The 16,558-nt window shown below is 40.9% G+C and overlaps 1 protein-coding gene across 18 annotated transcripts in view; it reads right to left on the bottom strand.

The window, feature by feature from the left end:
* Window positions 1–16,558, bottom strand: part of SIPA1L1 (signal induced proliferation associated 1 like 1) — a 364,598-nt gene that overhangs the window by 175,859 nt on the left and 172,181 nt on the right. For all 18 annotated transcript variants that reach the window (XM_078448063.2, XM_078448064.2, XM_078448062.2 and 15 more), the window contains one exon: window positions 7,868–7,926. The gene's annotated coding sequence lies outside the window, so the exon portion shown is untranslated. The remainder of the gene's footprint in view (window positions 1–7,867; window positions 7,927–16,558) is intronic.

The raw sequence follows: 16,558 nt of genomic DNA, 5'->3' as shown, positions 1-16,558 counted from the left end.
CTCAGTGGAAGGCACCACAATGGCAAAAGTGAAACCCAGTAAGCTGCTGCTGTGTAACAAAGAATATTCAACGAGGGTCCTATGTTTTTACGAACATGAGCAGCTTCGGCATTAACATTCTTTTTAAAATCCTCACTTTCTTCCAGGGTGGAGTCTCCCGAAGAATTCCAGGCTAAAATTTAAACAGACACAACGCCAAAACTGAATGATACCACAAAACGCAGACTTCCTTTCAAACAACTCCTACACTCTTTACTTGGAAGAGAGGCTAGAGGACAAAGCTCTCATCACTTGCTCTGTTTACACCACAGTGGCTTCAGGACAAGAAACTGTGGGGGTCATTACTGGCCAACGGGTTGAAGCACATCACTGCTCATGGAGAATGCCTCAGTTAAGGACGCTTAAAGCAGCCCATTGGAAGCTGAGAGGGCTGTGGCATACCAAGTTATTTTGAGCCTCAGACAACGAGGCCAGCAAGCAAATGCTCAGAAACTATCACGACACCACAGAGGACAAATACTTTCAGATCCAGGGAGATGTCTGTTGCTGGAGTTTTTGTGGTGCGATGATCTGAAAACCAGACAATAACCCAAGTTATCGTAAACTGAAGCAGGAAGTGGGACAATCAAAGGTCTGAGTCAGTGCAGAACTCCAAACTTCTGCAATGTGGAGCTGCTAAGCTGTGTGAAGCTGTCACGGGACAGGGGAGGGGGCAGAGAGAAGAGGCACAGCACTCGGGATGTGCCAGGAGACAGATACGCCACATGAAACAAAGAAAGCCCAGGACAGACTATGACATTCAGTTATCTTTGAGGCATTACCACACACAGCCTTTGGTTGTTCGACTTTTCTCTCCTTTCCATCAGGGGGGCAGAATATATTTCTTTTAAAAGCATACCATTCTTCTACTCTTTCTATGTAGCAGCTTATTTCAAATACTCCTTCACTTAGAAAAAAAAACAACACAAAAACTCCGCCTACAGAGAAAAGCACGCCCTGCTCATGAAAATCTCTCCCTAAAAATCAATGCTAACGAAAGGTAACCAGTAGGGCTGTTCCAGCTTCTCTTTAAAGAGGTTGTCTCCGTATCCTACGACGAAATGGTGACAACCTGTAGAAATAAATACTTGCTGCAGTTTAGATGACAATAGATTTGACACACACCATATACAGGTATGCAAGAGTGTCTGCGTGCCACAACCTTCCGTCAGTCCTTCATCAGTAAGGGTTTTATCCCCGCTTTAATGGTGTACGTTGTGTTCTAGGAGAACACATTATTCGCCAATGTCAATAACAGCTACTTCTAGATAGTAAAATTCTAGGTGGTTCTCATTTTCATCTTTATGTTTATCTGTTTTTTACATTTTCGCAAGTATGTATTATTTTTATGAAAGGTATTCTTTTTTTTAATTTACATCCCAGTTAACATATAGCACAATAATGATTTCAGGAGTAGATTCCAGTGATTCATGCCCTACATACAACACAGTGCTCATCCCAACGGATGTCCTCCTTAATGCCCCTTGCCCATTTAGCCCATCCTCCCACCCACAACCCCTCCAGAGACCCTCGGTTTGTGCTCTATATTTAAGAGTCTTAACGGTATTTTTTTTTTAATGTGCTGGGAGACAGAATTAAAAGAGATTTTCTTGGGGCGCCAGGCTGGCTCAGTCGGAGGAGCATGTGACTCTTGATCTCAGGGTCGTGAGTTCAAGCCCCACCCTGGGCGTAGAGAGGACTTAAATACATAGACGAGAGAGAGAGAGAGAGAGAGAGAGAGAGAGAGAGAGAGAGAGAGGAGAGAGAGGAGAGAGGGAGAGAGAGAGAGAGAGGGAGGGAGGGAGGGAGGGAGGGAGGGAGGGGGAGGGGGAGGGGGAGGGGGAGAGGGAGAGGGAGAGGGAGAGGGAGAGGGAGAGGGAGAGGGAGAGGGAGAGGGAGAGGGAGAGGGAGAGGGAGAGGGAGAGGGAGAGGGAGAGAGAAAGAAAGAAAGATTGATTTTTTGATGCTTTGGACAAATACAACTGAAAGGATGTTATTCCAAAACATCATCGAAATACAATGAAAAAATCAAATTATAGCAGCAATTAATGCTGGGCCCTGGCCTACATTTTTACAAGCAATAAGCTCCATTCGCTTGCAGAGTGTGGCTACCTTCTGGCAACTCCCTCTTTACCTGAGGCCTTCATGAAGTACAGTGGGCACATTATCAAATTTTAGGGATGGGGTCAAATATCCAGACAGAAATAGAAACAGCTGGTCTACCTTTCCACACAGGTTAGCAGAGCTCTCCAGATTAGAGAAGGGGCCCCTAACCCCACAGAGCAGACTAATTCTATTTAATTGATCTGAGAAGAAAAAAAAAAGAGAGATAGAGAGAGATGGGAAGTTTTCATCAGGGATTAGCATTCACTCAGAAAACTGAGATTTCGTTTGCACCAAGTTAGAAGGCATTTGCTCCTGAGGGAGATAGGACAGAATCAAACATACAACTCCTTTAGGCAGTTTTACACTCATTAAGAACTTTGGAATTCCTGACTGAGGTCTTACAAATCACTGCACCCATTAAACAAGAGGTATTGACTGCCATGGAAGAAATAATTTACACAAAGTAATCTAGAAGCCATCAAGTGATGTTAAATTCCCACCAGAGATATACTTTTCATGCCCCTCTGTTTAGGTATTGGCTAATGACCCAATTATTTATACAATATGCAAACCAAAGGCAATAGGGTTGGCTGATTTGTATTTGGTACTGAGGCATGGTCTCTCGGCTCCTAATTGTAAAAGGAGATGACGTGAAAGGTTAATTGGGTCATAAACAAGTCCCTGCGACATACAGAATCACAGTTCTTAGAAGGGGCACTCTTCATAAACATAACCTAAATTGCTATACAAAGGTTTCTGTGATTTGTATTAGGGAAAAAACTTCACTAACCACATAATACATAATTTTGTCAAGGGGATTCATGAAATACTTTACCAGTTTCTTGGAAACTCATTCTAAAATCTATCAACTTAATTCAGTAGAAGTGCTGACAATAATTTTATAATTTGAACACCTGATTTTCAACAACCCCAAAATGAATGTGGCAATGTCTAACAGAGAGCAATGCCCTAGATGAACAAAAACAATCTGACTCACATGCTTGTACACACTGGCCACAGACACAAAACAGTAGTTACGCCTGCAAAATACAAAATTACATGGTGAGCTATGGCTTTCTTCTACTTCCTGTCAAAAGATGCATTCTTATGAGATGCCCACTCACATATATTCCAAAACAAAAATGAAGATTTATCCATGTATCAAAGTCAATGCACATTACAAGTCAAAAATCTTGTCTTTTTGCTATAGATTAGAAAAATCTGCTTCTTTTTCTCTTCAGAGCAGATACATAAGACAGAAAGTGCTGGGCAAGACCCCTAATGCATCGTCAGAGAAACTCCCACCCCCAACAACAAAAAGAACTAATTAAAGGCTTACTTTCTATATAAAGAAAGTCTTCATTTTATCTTTAATCTAAATGACTCATAAATGTCCTCTACTTTAGAACGAATATGATTATTTTAAAGTTTTTGCTATAAAATACACTGAAACAAAGTACACTTATTATCTAGTGAAGATAAAAAAAAATGGTTTTCACCCACTTCCATTGCCAGATGCCTAAAAGGTCTCAACAAGTCTACTGACCCTTCATTTTGAGAAAGGGAAGAAAAGGAGAACAAAATTCCATCCTAAATATGCGAGATATTGATGAGTGGGACAAGTTAGGAGGAAACAAAATAAACACAACATAAACTTGTAGGATTCTCCCCTTACCCCAGTTGTGCTGTGGGGGTTACAGCAAGACAGCACCCCCGGATTCCCCTTCCTAACAGGCAACAGTTCACCACCTTCTTCATAAAGGTAAGGATATATAGAGCTTGGAGGAATACTCTAAAACAAACCCACAAAATTGAAACTGTCATACAAATGTCAAATATTCAACTGCCTTCCATTCTATCTAGGAAGGAAATCTGCTTCCATAAATGTATATGTATCCTCTAGAGGACTTTCAAACTCAAAGAACAAGTCTCCCTTTCTCATTCCCTCAATCAGAATAAAGAGCAGAAAACATTTAGTAGCATTCCAAATAATTTGTGCCAATTTAGATGATTCATGTATTGCTTTCCCAGACTAAATGGTCTATGGCCAGTGCTTTCAAGTCAACAAGGGTGCGGAGAGCAAGACCCAATTACACGTCTGAGTCATTGTCTAGCAGTTCTCTCAGCCCCGTGGACCATCCCCCACAAAGGCACCATTTCATTTTGAAGTATAAAATCAAGCCAAGTCTACAAATCCCTTTGTATAAAAAAAACAAGTAAGATGTCATTACATACACACACACACACGACCAAAAACATCAGTTCACAGTACTGATTTCTCAAAGAAAAATTTCAACAGGCTTCTTCCCTTAAAAAGCAACTGTAGCACTAAATTCTTAAAATAAGAAAATGCATATAAAGCATACTATCGGGGGCGCCTGGGTGGCTCAGTCAATTAAAGCGTTAGACTCCTGGTTTCGACTCAGGGCATGATCTCAGAGTTCCCGGGTTCAAGCCCCGCACTGGGCTCTGTACCAACAGTGCAGAGCCTGCTTGGGATTCTCTGTCTCCCTCTCTCTCTCTGCCCCTTCCCTGCTCTCTCTTTCTCTCAAAACTAAATAAACATTTTTAAAAACATACTATAAGATTATATTTTAAATATCTCACATTTATTGTGTTTATATTTGGCATAACATACAATATGGCGCACTATCTTGAAATCTGGTCTTCCAGTAGAAGAGTAGCTCTTTTTACAAGGGCCCTCATTGATTGGGTGTTTCCACTGATGGCTATAATCTTCTCACATTGGCAACATTTTAATTTAAGATCCTGGGCCCACACTGGAGGGAAAAAAAAGCTATAGATAGTTACATTTAAATAAAACTAATATAAGGACCCATTCTTTTGCAACAGAAAAATGCACGGCACCTAGCACACAAACCTCCGATTTTATTTCAACAAAAGATGTTACTGTTTTCCTTTCTGTAACATGTATACAACGTACATGAATTAAGGAGAAAATATCTTTTGAGCTTACTTTTTTTCCCCCCCACATGTTAAACATTTAAACAAAAATAACATCCTGGGGTGGAGGAGGGGGGAGAAATTCTCTTCTGATGGTCATAAATCTTCCTCTGACACTTTATCAGTAATTATGCCCTCAAATTGAAAGGATTAATGATCTCTGAATGGAAGTGACTATTCAGTTCTGTGGAGGCCACATTCCAAACAAGAATAAGGGGTAATATGAATTCTCCAAGAGCAAAAGAAAGAGTTATTTGACTGCAGAAGTTAAATGACCGAAGATGTATTTCAGACAAGCATGCTACAAAATGATCTCCAAGACTCCAGTTGGGACACCAAAGGAAAGAACGAGACAGAACAAGTGACTGCGGTACTATGTTCCAAAGTACATACCGTGCTTCCCAACCTGTTCATAGGTGTGGGTGCCTCTCCCAGAACTGCTGCCACCAGTACAACAAACGAACCAACAGTTTAGAAAGCACAGAAGTAAACTCAGCAGGCACGATGGCAGGAAAATGCACATTTACCTAAGGTGGCCAAAAGCACGCACTCGGACCGCGGGATGATTAGAGCTACTTAAATAAAGAAGCAACCAATATACTCTGAAAAGCCCAGTCATGATCCAGTTGGTCCCACACATGCCGGAGGGGCACAGGGGTGCAGAAGCAGGTGAAGAAAAGGAACTCACCAGCAAACCCAACCCCAAATTACAGAAACCAAGATCAAAAGCTGTCTACATGTTGATTAAACTCCACAATTTAAAGTCTAACACATTTTTTTTTTAAACGTTCATTTTGAGAGAGCGAGGGAGCGAGCCAGTGAGCCGAGGAGGGGCAGAGAGAAAGGGAGAGAGAGAACCCCAAGCAGGCTCCCCACTGTCAGCGCAGAGCCCCAAGCAGGGCTCGAACTCACAAACCGTGAGATCATGACCTGAGCCAAAATTGAGAGTCAGACGCTTAACCGACTGAGCCATCCAGGCACCCCTAAAGTCTCTGATTTATTATAGATCACTAGGACATCTAGTAATAAAAGATCTTTTGACAAGTGTCTCAGAACAAATCTGTAGCCTCTTGCCACGATCCTGAATTTACTCTCAACTCCTCTGTGATTTTAAAGAACAAATGCATACAGTATCTACATTTACCTGAAGTTAAAAAGCATACAAAAAGTTGTACTACACAAATGTGATAAAGGCACAGACAAAAATGCATGAGAAAAAGAAAGAATAAAATCAGGACAGTGGTTCCTTGGAGGTAGAGAAAGGCACTGCTGTTAGGGCGCATTACCCTGGATGTTTAACTGCACCACAGAATTGGCAAATATTCCATTTCTCCAGGGTATTGTAGGAAAGTACATATGGGTATTTGTTGTATTATTCCTGATGCTATTGTTTTTATATCTGAAATATTCATATCAACTTTTTTTTTTTAATGTTTTTATTCATTTTTCAGACAGAGAGAGACAGAGCATGAGCAGGGGAGGGGCAGAGAGAGAGGGAGACACAGAATCCGAAGCAGGCTCCAGATTCCGAGCTGTCAGCACAGAGCCCGACACGGGGCTTGAACTCACAGACTATGAGATCATGACCTGAGCTGAAGTCGGACGCCCAACTGACTGAGCCACCCAGGCACCCCAGTATCAACTTTTCAAACAAGGAATCAGAAATTTGACCACAGATGGTTGTAAGACACACAGAGCAGGTCCACACCGCCAAGTATGCACCTACACAAGGAGCTGGTTTCAGGCGGGCAGACCAAGACCCTCTTCAGAGCTCACAGCCCAAGTGGGTTGATTACAAGGCAAAATCTTCCGGAGGGAAAAGAGACAGTGAAAGCGATAGATTTTATTCTCCTGTCTTTGAATACTAAATCACTCTATCTGTTAACTGTTGAGAGGGAAGAGGGTGCCGCCCGAGGATGCCAGTCAACACCAGCACGCCCTGCCAGTTTAATTTAATGGTATTATTTTGCCTTGCTTTGCAATTACTCCCACATTCCCCAGGGAGAAACTAATGGATTACTAAAAATAAAATGGAGTTTAAGTGAATCACTTAGGATGTTTTGGCTCCCAACGTAAACTGGCTTAAACAAAAAGGAAATGCACTGGCTCAAAGGCCTGGACTTCTGGAGGCCTCGGGGCTTGCTTCTCTGTCCTCCACCCTGTGTGGCTTCTTGCTCAGGCTGCAGCCACAGCAGATCTCATGCCAGCACATAACAACATCCAGAGGAAGAGAGAGAGAGAGAGTGGCAGGCTCTTCCTCTAGCCCTGTTTTAAGTATGAGACGACTTCTGCCAGAAGTTCCTGGCAGACCTGCCCAGGAGTCTCCTCTGCCAGGGCAGGATTACTGGGCCGTTCCTGAAACCATCCTTCCCTCCAGGTGACAGCCAACACTGGCTGAGGAGTCACTTGTGGACAAAGCAGGGATGGGACTGCCTCTAATGGGGCCTACCCTGGAGCTCCTACATGGGAGATAAATGGGATGCAGGATACGGATCCAACCCTAATGTCTGCTCTGCTAATGTTTACTGGGAACAGCCTGAACAATACTGTGTTCATCTGAAGATGAAATTAATCACTGTCGTTAGGAATTTATATATATGGCTATAGACTCAAAAAGCAGACGACCAAATGAATTGGTCCCTTTGAGGAAAGTAGATTTAAAAACAACGTTTCTGTATTTCCACTGCTCCAACTTAAAGACACAAAGTCAACTCATTTTAAAGCAGGTAGGTCATAGGAAGTACAGGATGGCACTTACTATATTCTTGTGTCATGGCTGCAGAAATTTAAACATCATTCACATTAATAATGAATAACCTGAAAAGAAAAGAAAAATATAAAATAGTTAGAAAACAGTTCAAAAACAGGAAAACAACAGCTAAGTACAAAAGAAATTTCACTAAAAGAAAATAGTTGCAAAAAAAAAAAAAGTTTCATCGTTTTTCTGAAAGAGACAAACCAGCCTTTGCAAGTAGGCAGCTGCATTTAAATTAGAAGTCAGAGAAAACATCTGTAATATTAGAGTATCTCTCAATATTTTCAAGTTCAAATCATCTGCATCTATCGTCAAACAAGCTAAATACATTTTAATCAACTAATATTGCCTTGGACTGCTATTTGTAAAACTGAAACAAAAACGGAATTATTAAAAGGATCTCAAAAATCATGTAGTCCACCCCTTAGAAAACACTACTCACATTACTGCAAATTAAAGTTAGATAAATCAGCTTCCATTAATTTCTAAATTTCTAAACTCAGAGATACGAAGGAAGAGTTCTCAGAAAAAATATACAAAGTGGATTCAAATATCTGATATTGCGTCTTTATTAACACTTTGAATATTCAGCATACCACAGAACGCTAAAGAAACACACCCACACAACTAGAGACTCTACAACCCTGGAAAGGCTGTGAATATTTGAAAATGAAAGATGAGAACTTTTTCTCTATTCAGACGTCAGGACAAATAACAATACAGCAAAGCACACTCTTAATTGAGAAGAACTTAAAAACATAAAAGTCGATCTCTGCTGTGAGGTTTCCTCGGGATGCTGTGCCCTGACAGGGCTGAGGATAGCTACAAATACCAAGTCGAATGTCACCTTCCTCAGTGTATGTAAGATTCAGCCATGTTGTTGGCATCTAGTTTGTAGGGAGGAATTTTTTTCTCTACCCTCTCATGTTCAGTTTCTAGAGGCCTGCTAATTAAACTAACAAGGACAAATTAACAGGAGAAAAGGTTTATGTTAATATTTCTACACGCATGGGGATGTCACAGAAAAAAAGTTAAAACCCAAAGAAGCAGTCTGACTCAGGGGCTTAAATACCATTTGAACAACGGGCAATAAATTGTGGAGAAGTGACTAAACAGGGAAAGGGGGATTGGGCTCCTAAGGATGATAACTGGAAAGATGACCAGGAAATGTATGGTAGATAGGACTGTTTAGTAAGATTATACAGACTGAAGTTTCTCCAGTGGTAAGAAGGGTTCTCCTCTTCCAGGTACAGAGACGGGATGCACCTTGACAAATGGAAATTTATGCCCCATTGTCAGGGGAACGACAGAAAACTCTTCCTGCATCTGCTGTTGCTCAGTTTCCTTCACTCAAGATAATCCTTGCGCCAAAGTAGCATATTTTGGGGTGGCATATTATGATCACCTTCAGGTTCATAGAAATAAAAACACCATTAAAAGAAAAGGTGCAAGGGAATGCCAACTGGTGCAGCCACTCTGTGAAACAGTATGAAGGCTCCTCATGAGGGAAATTGAAAATAGAACTATCCTATGACAATAGCAATTGCACTACTAGGCATGTATCCAAAGGATATAGGAATGAACCCCAATGTGTATAGCAGTGCTATCAACAGTAGCCAAAGTATGGAAAGAGCCCAAATGTCCATCGATGGATGAATGGATAAAGAAGATGTGGCATATATATACAATGAAGTATTACTCGGCAATCAGAAAGAATGAAATCTTGCCACTTGCAACTACGTGGATGGAACTGGAGGGTATTATGCTAAGTGAAATTAGTCAGAGAAAGACAAATATATGACTTCATTCATGTGGAATTTAAGATACAAAACAGATGAACATAAGGGAAGGGAAGCACAAATAACATAAAAACAGGGAGGGGGACAAAACGAAAGAGACTCTTAAATACAGAGAACAGGGGCGTCTGGGTGGCTCATTTGGTTAAGCACCCAAACTTGGCTCAGGTCATGATCTTAGGGTTCATGAGTTTGAACCCTGCATCAGGCTCTGTTGCTGACAGCTCAGAACCTGGAGCCTGCTTCGGATTCTGTGCCTCCCTTTCTCTCTGCCCCTCCCCCATTCATGCTCTGTCTTTCTCTGTCCCTCAAAAGTAAATAAACATTGAAAAGTTTTTTAAACAGATACAGAGAACAAACTGAGGGTTGCTGGAGGGGTTGTGGGTCAGGGGGATAAGCTAAATGGGCAAGGAGCATTGAAGAGGGCACTTGTTGGGATGAGCACTGGGTGTTTTATGTAGGTGATGAATCACTGAATTCTATTCCTGAAATTATCGACTATAAGCTAAGTAATATGGATGTAAATATAAAAAATAAGAAAAAGAAAACTAAACATAAATAAATAAATAAATAAATAAATAAAATATTAAAAAATTTAAATAAAAACAGAGAACACTGAAAAGGAAAAAAAAAAAAAAGAAACACAAGGAGGACAGAATTTCTGGCTGGTCTTGGAATAGGGGTAGAGAGAAGGGAGATAAGGAGACAGACAGAAAGGAAGAAGTGGATATACCCTAAATTGACCCTTCAATGATCCATACCCTTGTATAATCTCCATCCCTAAGTGTAGGTGCGATCTGTAACTTGCTTCTAACTAACAAAATATGGCAACATTGATGGGATGTTACTCCCATGATTATGCTATAAAAGACTGTCTCAGAAGACTGGACAGTGAGGGATCCTTCTCTTGGCCTTGAGGAAGCAAAAAACCATGTTGGGAATTGCCTTTGGAGAGAGCCAGAAGGCAGAGAACCACAGGTAGCCTCTAGGGTCAAAGGGTGGCCTCCAGCAGATGGCCACTGAGAAGCTGGGCCCACACACAAACAGCCACAAGTAAATGACTTCTGCCAACAACTCAAATGAGGCTGGTAATAGATTCTTCCCTGGCCAAGCTTTCAGATGAGGACACAGCTCGGCTTACACTTTGCAGCAGCATCAGACTCCAAGGAGAGGATCCAACTAAGCCATGCCTGGGCTTCTGACCCATGGAAAGTGGTAATAATAAATGAGTACTGTGTTTTTTTTAAAAAAAGAATAAAGGTGCAAGTCTCAGGGGCAGCACCTTGGTGGCACAATTGGTTAAGCATGGGACTTCAGCTCAGGTCATAATCTCACGGTTCATGAGTTCAAGCCCCACTTCGGGTTCCACACTCTCCCTCTCTCTCTGCTGCTGGCTCACTAGTGCTCTCTCTCTCTCTCTCTAAAAAATAAACTAAATAAGCAAATGGATGAATGAATGAATGAAGGTACAAGTCTCAGAAGAGAAGAAGATATTTGCAATTCATGTATCTACTAAAGGACTCATTCAGCATATATAAAGAACTCTGATAAAATAATAAAAAGATAGGCCACCTAAAGGAGATAACCCAAATGGTCAATAAGCATATGAAAAGGCAGGTGCATAACCTAATTCATTACCATTTACCATATATATTAAAGCCACAATGAGATAAAATTACATACTGATCAAGATGGCTATACCAAGTCTTAGGACATAGAGCAATTCAGCTCTCCTGCTCTGCTAGTGGGGGTGCGAACTAGAAAACTGTTGAGTGGTATCTAATAAAGCAGAAGATAAACATACAATGTGGCCCAACAATTCCACTCCCAGGGAATGCAGACGCATAGCCTCAAAGACACACACAGTAATAGTCAAAGAAGCATTCGTTGTAATAACCGAAACTCAGTAACAAATAAATTGTGGAGTCTACACACAACAAAATATGATACAGCAGAGGTCAGTCAGCTTTTTCTGCAAGGGCAACATAGTAAATATTTTTGGCTTTTGAGACCAACAGTCTGGGTGCCCTGCTTCAACTACTCAACTTTGCATTTGGAGTGCATTTACACAGATAGGCAACAGGTAAATGAATGGGTATGGCGGTGTTCCAATAAAACTTTACTTACAAAAACAAGCAACCAGCCACCGGCTGTACTTTGCCTACTGTACAGTAATAAATATATATGAACCATCGCTAATGCAACAACACAGACAAATCTCACAAACATAATGTTGAGACAGAAGACAGACAGGTGAGAGAATACAGTGTATGATTACATTTTATGAAGTTCAAAAATAGGTACACCTATGTAAGTCAGGATAATAGTTACCTCTGAGGTGGGAAGAGGAGTAAGAAGAGATCAGAAAGGGGTGTGATGAGGGAGCATTAGGCAAGCTGGGAGCAAAGCACAAGCTAGCAGAGCATCACCCCCAGGTGAGATACATATGACATTCCTCAGGCACTCCTGGCTGCCCAAGAACAAAGGAAAGGACAGAAAACTAACGGTTAAACTGATAAGAGTCTCTGTTGGTTTACAAATATCTTAGCGCAATTACAAAAAAAAAAAAAAAAAGGCAATCTTATCAATAGCCTAAAATCCAAGAACTCCCTACTGCTGCAACGTTAATGCTTTGATAGAGGGAAAAACAGCCTTAGCTTGACAACACGTAGGCCTCCAGTATCCTGTGAGTCTTCAATAGCATATGAAAATTCCCTTAAGAAACTTCCTCTTGACTTTACCTCCCCCAACTCCAGTATATCACCAGTCACTCTTCACAACCCCAGTGCAGCACTTTCTACCCACAGGTACTGTCCCCGTGCTTTCATTAAATCACCTTGCTTTGCACCAAAGACGTCTCAAGAATTCTTTCTTGGCCATCAGCTCTGAACCCATCATCACCCCAAAACCTTATCAGAGTAGAACCGGGAATTTTGGTGGGCTAGTAATACTGGATTCCCTGATTTGCGCGGTGGTTTCATGATCATGTTCAATTTGGGAAAATTCATCAAAGTGCTCACTTAAGATTTACTTAATATGTGTTATACATGATTTTAAAAGTAAAATATTTTGAGGAGCCTGTTAGTTAAACATCTGACTTCAGCTCAAGTCATGATCTCATGGTTTGTGGGTTCAAGCCCCAGGTCGGGCTCTGCACTGACAGCTCAGAGTCTGGAGCCTGCTTCAGATTCTGTTTCTCCTTCTCTCCCTCTGCCCCTTGCCCGCTCATGCTGTCTGTCTGTCTCTCTCTCTCTCTCTCTCTCTCTCTCTCTCTCAAAAGTAAACATTAAAAAAAAATTTTTTTTAAGTAAAACAAGATATTTTACTTTTTATTTATTTATTTTTTTAAATGAATAAAGGCCAGTAGTATATACTAGAGGCCAGTAGAGTTGTTAGGGAAAAATCTGTTATAAGATGGCCCACAGGACTGATAAGGGAATCCAGTTCTTGTCAGAAGACTCCCCTTCCAGGATTTCCTTCCTACCCTGCTCGCCACAGGTGCCAAATTACTACTACTGAGGTATGCGGAAGTAACAGACTATAAATTGTCCCCTCGGTTGATGCTCTGGGCTCAGATCTCTGGAGAATGATTTCTTCTGGGCCCACCCGTGTAAAATAAACCTCCCTCCTTCCAAGATCTCCAAGTGCCGCTCAGTTTTTCTGCCGGGTGATCCAGACCAGTTTCCGTAACAGTATAAATGGATGTTTTCTCAAAGCCTGGGTTCCCTGGACATGAACCACTCTGATGCAGCAGCAAGCCTTGAGCCCTCAAGATGCATGATCCTAGAGCCCCTCTTCAGCTAGTATGATGTCTGCCCAGCAACCAAACCTTTGTTCTGAGTCCCAGGTGAGCTGTGGAGAATGAGCTGTGAGACAGAACACACAGGAGTAGCAGGAAGGGAATGCAATCCAGAGGGAGAGAGGAAAGTAACAGATGGTGGATGAAGAAATTGGTAGAAATAAGCCCCACATTTTAATATAATCTGCTAAGTAATCTATACACAGAATAAAAGTCCTGTGAGCAGCTTAGAAACACAATTTGGAAGGTGCCCTTTGGACAACAATAATGACATTTTAAAAGCTAACTAGGGCTCTTAAAACACTGTTGAATAGGGGCGCCTGGGTGGCTCAGTCGGTTAAGCGTCTGACTTCAGCTCGAGTCACGATCTCACGGTCCGTGAGTTCGAGCCCCACGTCAGGCTCTGGGCTGATGGCTCAGAGCCTGGAGCCTGCTTCCGATTCTGTGTCTCCCTTTCTCTCTGCCCCTCCCCCGTTCATGCTCTGTCTCCCTCTGTCTCAAAAATAAATAAACGTTAAAAAAAAAAAAAAAAAAACTTAAAAAAAAAAAACAAAAAAAACCACTGTTGAATAGATTTGTTTCCAGTACAATTTCTTCCAGTTTTTGAAACTGAAGAAGCAAACCTGACAGATGAAATAGTCTTGACTTTCTAGGTCTGCATACTTCAAACAGTTTCTGTATCTTGACTTCATCTTACCCATCTATACTATGTCTAAAACTTAGATACTTAACATCCCAGGGATCAGAGGAAGCCATTAACTTACCAGGGTTGTGCCCAAATATATTGGGAAAGGCAGAGAATACATAATTGCCATAGACAACAAGACCATGGGCACATTATAAGGATTCACACTCTCTTTGTATGGGCTTGTATCATGAGTGAAATAAAGAGCAAAGGAGTAAAGAAAAAAATAAATGAAAAAAAAAAAAGTGAAACCCATTCACTGTACTGCATTTACTGCATAATTGATAAGTGTGAGAAACTGCACCAGACGCTGGAAATGCGAAGATAATGTTCCCATCTTTAAGGAGCTCACAAGCCTTATACAGAGGAAGCTGACAAGCCTGTGCGTCAATAATTTAAATTAAATGTTGTAACAGTTACACAATATTCACAAGTGCTATGGAGCTAGAGATTCACAGGAATTATCATGGAGGAGGAGTGGGGAGAAAGGGTGAGGAAAGGAAGTCTTTCCACAGTAGGTAAGAACTGAAATGGGTTTTGAATGATTAAAGATGGTCAAGGGAGGAAGAGGAGAACAGCATCATTCTAGGTAGAGAGAGAGTGTGTGCAAAGGCACCGAGGAGTACAAGAAATCTATGGCAGCCAGAACATCTGTAATACAAGAAATAGAGAAGGAGTGACAGGTCTCCAAATATACATTTGTGTCTAGTTTTGACATTTGTAACCATGGTAACGTTTCACAAAATCAAGAAAGTAAAGAATTAAAATCAACCAGTATGTGGGGGTAATTCAAAATTAAATACAATCAGTGACAAATGGACTGCATTACAAATGCACAACATAACCACTTACAGGAATGCAGAGGAAAAGAACTAACCTAGCATCTTTGGAGACCACTATCTTGACTATATACTCTGAGGCTAGAGACAAAACAAAGAAAGGAAGAAGAAAGGCCAGAATGAACTCTCTGATGTTGAACTCAAATCAGAGATGAGTTTTCATACATATTTCAGTAGATAATAGATATAGATAAATGTACATTGGTGTTGAACTCAAATCAGAGATATCATGCTTTCTAATAAATGTATGTATTTTGTAGGTGATAGATGGATACAAGCATACCTTGGAGAGACTGCAGATTCAGTTCCAGACCACCACAATAAAGTGAATATTGCAATACAAGTCAAATAATTTTTTTGGCTCCCCGGCACATATAAAAGTTACGTTTGTACTACACTGTAGTCTATTAAGTGTGCAATTGCATTATATGTAAAAAAAAATGTACATACATTAACTAAAAAATACTTTATTGAAAAATGCTAACTACCATTTCAGCTTTCAGCAAGTTGTAATCTTTTTGCTAGTGGAGGGTCTTGCCTCAATGTTGACGGCTGCTTACTGACCAGGGTGGTGACTGCTGAAGCCTGGGGGACTGTGACAATTTCTCAAAATAAGACAACAATGAAGTGTACTGCATTGATAGACTCTTCCTTTCATGAATAATTTCTCTATAGCACACGTGCTGTTTAACAGCATTTTAGCAACAGCAGAACATCTTTCAAAACTGGAGTTATTCAGGGGCACCTGGGTGGCTCAGTCAGTTGAGCATCCAACTTTAGCCAGCTCACTGCTGTCAGCACAGAGCCCACTTCAGAACCTCTGTCCCCCTCTCTCTGCCCCTTCCCCAATTGTGCACATTCTCTCTCAAAAATAAACATTAAAAAAAAAAAAATTCAAGTTATGCTCTCAGACCCAGCTGCTGCTTTATCAACTAAGTTTAATCCTAAATCCTTTGCTGTCATTTCAACAATCCTCACCAGAAGTAGATTCCATCTCATGAAACCACTTTCTTTGCTCATCCATAAGAAGCAACTCCTCATCCATTGAAGTTTTATTCTGAGATTACAGCAATTCAGTCCCACCTTTAGGCTCCACTTCGAATTCTAATTCTCTTGCTATTTCCACCACATCTGCAGTGACTTCTTCCACTGAAGTCTCGAACCTTTCAAAGTCATCCACGAGGGTTGGAATCCACTTCCAACAACCTATTAATATTGATATTCTGATAATGGCCTCTTCCCATGAATCATGAATATTCTTAATGCTATCTAGAATGGTTAAATCCTTTCCAAAAGGTTTTCAATTTACTTTGTTCAGATCCATCAGAGGAATCACTATCTATGGCAACTATGGCCTTATGAAATGTATTTCTTAAATAATAAGACTTGAAAGTCACAATTACTCCTTGATCCCTAGACTGCAGAACGCATGTTGTGTTAGCAGACCTGAAACCAACATTAACCTGATTGTACGTTTCCAGGTTTGTACTCTCAATGAGCAGTAATATTCTGAAAGGAAACTTTTTCTCTAAGCAGGTTTCATCAGTGGGCTTAAAATACTCTGTAAACCACGTG

This window comes from Panthera onca, chromosome B3 (genome assembly GCF_046562875.1).
Source record: "Panthera onca isolate mPanOnc1 chromosome B3, mPanOnc1 haplotype 2, whole genome shotgun sequence".
Lineage (NCBI taxonomy): Eukaryota > Metazoa > Chordata > Mammalia > Carnivora > Felidae > Panthera > Panthera onca.
Note: the sequence above shows the minus strand (reverse complement) of the source record. Positions and strands in the feature narration are given on the sequence as shown.